Source organism: Belonocnema kinseyi, chromosome 8 (assembly GCF_010883055.1).
Source record: "Belonocnema kinseyi isolate 2016_QV_RU_SX_M_011 chromosome 8, B_treatae_v1, whole genome shotgun sequence".
In the NCBI taxonomy this organism is placed as follows: domain Eukaryota; kingdom Metazoa; phylum Arthropoda; class Insecta; order Hymenoptera; family Cynipidae; genus Belonocnema; species Belonocnema kinseyi.
Genome location: NC_046664.1, coordinates 54,828,867 through 54,831,595, shown reverse-complemented (window position 1 = coordinate 54,831,595; position 2,729 = coordinate 54,828,867). Strand labels below are relative to the sequence as shown.

At 31.1% G+C, this 2,729-nt stretch overlaps 1 protein-coding gene across 2 annotated transcripts in view; it reads left to right on the top strand.

The window, feature by feature from the left end:
• LOC117177994 (venom serine protease 34-like) overlaps positions 1-2,729 on the top strand; it is a 69,369-nt gene that overhangs the window by 19,335 nt on the left and 47,305 nt on the right. The gene's annotated exons all lie outside the window — the stretch shown is intronic.

Below are 2,729 nucleotides of genomic sequence, written 5' to 3'. Positions count from 1 at the left end.
ATATATCTAGTCGGGAGTGGTGCTGACTGAAAACAGATGATTTGGAGCGATTCGCGCGTCATTTGTTGGTCATTCTAAGGACTTATTGAACTACCCTCGTATAACATGAGCAAGACCTTCAATTCCCTAGATTTATCCTGGCTAGGGGAAAAGGAAAGCACACTGTTGAATTCTTGTAACAATCTCACACGCCTACGTTTATTCTTCCGTATACTGGTCTTATGAAAATAATGTCCAAAATATCCCTAGGTTTCTTCATATTTTCTGTATCTAGGGGAAAGCTGAGACGTGCACGAGAAATTCTGAGGCCAGATTTGGATTCAACGGCTCAAAATGTATAAGGGTAGCCTAGTCACTTGTCTCGTGCAGACAACTTTTTTTGTGGATCTGTGTAATCTTTTTGAATGAACCGTAGAAAGTTATACTTTTTTCTTAAATTTAAAACTTTCTGTCCACTTTTCACTAAAAGTAAGGGAATAATTAATGCAAATAAACAAAAAATAATGTATATACAGTATATCGACCATTTGTTTTTGGACATATTTTTTTAAAAAATACCTATTAGATATTTGAAATACCATTAAAGTTTCATATATGAATCATATTGAATGTGCGAAATAGTAAAAATACTTGAATCCGAAAAAAATGGAATATTATTTACATAAAAACACATCCTTGGTAATGTCCAAGTACTATTTGTTTATAACTAAAAAGTCAAAGAAAGGTTTAAAAATTCCTGCAAGATAAGATAGTTTGATAACAAATATAAAAATAATAAATTATTTAAAAAAATTATTTTTGAAATAATTTGCGTCGATGAAGAGATTTTTACTTTATTAATTATTAGCTCAATATCATAAGTAAAAAGTGAACAGAAAATCACGGGAGTGCCGCATGCATGTGCTGGTTCAAGAAGTTCAACACTTTTTATCAGCACTTTCTTTTTTTTCTCGAAAAATAACCTTGAAATCTAAGGTACTCTCTTTTCAGACATTTACACAGAAAGTATTGAATAGTCTGTATCTAAATTACTTTTAAAACTTATGAATTCATTTTAATATTTTTATACAAGGGTAGACCGCCAATTGTGAATATTAGTTTTGGTTTATAATTTTTTGTTGAAAGTTAATGAGCTGAGTATTAACTTGATAAAGCTAAGTAATATGGGTTCTTTCGCCGTATTTTTTTTTCGTCCAACGCCATATAGGTTCCATGTTCAACTCTCGCTTCATACACTTTGTTTCTTATTATTCGTTTCGTTTTTTTAAATGTTTTAAAATATAATTTATTTTAATAATCTTCAAATATTCTTTAAATAATCATTTTTTAATGCCATTTTTAACGGAAAATCTTATTTCCTTTTACTTCATAATGTTTTTCAAAAATTTGTTTTCTAAAAATGTTAATATTTTATCATTGGTTTTATATTTAAAATGAGACGTGTACAAGAAGTTTTTTCAAAAAAATCTTTAATTTTCAATCAGAACTTTTAAACATAACAGTGATTCTTTAGAGAAATATTTGCTGCGGAAGGTCCGATATGGGATTAAAAACAGAATTTTTCGTTTTTAAAACCCCCATTCATATGTACTTCTAATTAAAAATATAACTACTGAACATTAGGTATGAAAAAATTAATCATCTTCATAAAAAATAAACTTATCTCGGTAAAACACGATAAAGTTGAAAAGGTCAGTTCTTCCGTGAGAAATGGAATTGAAAAAAAAATCATTTGCAGAAACTTTTGAAATTATTAAAGAAAATTATATTTATAAACATTTTCATAAATAAAAATAATGTGCAGTTAGCGAGAATCGAGCACGCGACATTCGGCCTAACTCTATATATATACATTGTAAAAGAGAATATTATTATAAACACATTTCTGTGTTGAAATGTTCTCACATGCTTATACTGCCCAATATGTCGAAGGCATTTTTGGTTAGAGTTGGATTTTTTATTTAATCATTTTTACACGGAGCTGTCCCGGTATATATCATCAGTCACGGACGCATTTTTATAATGCAATCAAGTGATCTGATGAGAGCAGTCTGCAGAGACATATTGGACAAAGCCTGGTTTTACCCCTTCATGGACTGACTGGGTTGCAGTCAAGTACACAATGGGGGGACCTACAGCTTAAGGTGGGTTCCGAACCACCAGAACCTCGGTAAAGGTACATTGAAAAATTTCTAGAGGTACCGGCTCAGGTATCGAACCCCGGACTTCTGAGGTGAAGTCCAAGTGTCTAACCAACTGAGCTATCGAGGCTGATTATTATTTTTTATTTTTTTTGTATGCTTTTATTAAACTTTTACTCGGGTAAACCCGGTGATACATCATAGCCACGGACTAAGTCAAGTGACTGATGAGATTAGAACTAGATTAGAAACTTTTAGATTTTTATTAATTATAATTTTATTTTAACTATTTTAATTTTAACTATTAATTATAATTTATTAATTAGATTAGAACTAGAGATTAGATTAGATATGAGATTAGAATATTAAAAAGATTTTTTAAAAATTATTATTATTATACCATTAAGCCATTTCCCTTTTGGGCCAAACGTAACTCACTCGGTGAGGAAGGGAGTGACGTGGGAGAAAGCGAATACATTTTCAGATTACGAGGGTGGATTGATAAGTTTCCGGCCTGACCAAGAGATGGTGCCACTAGGCCTACCTTGAGGTGGCGTTCTATAGTACCATCCTTAGATAGCTTGTAGC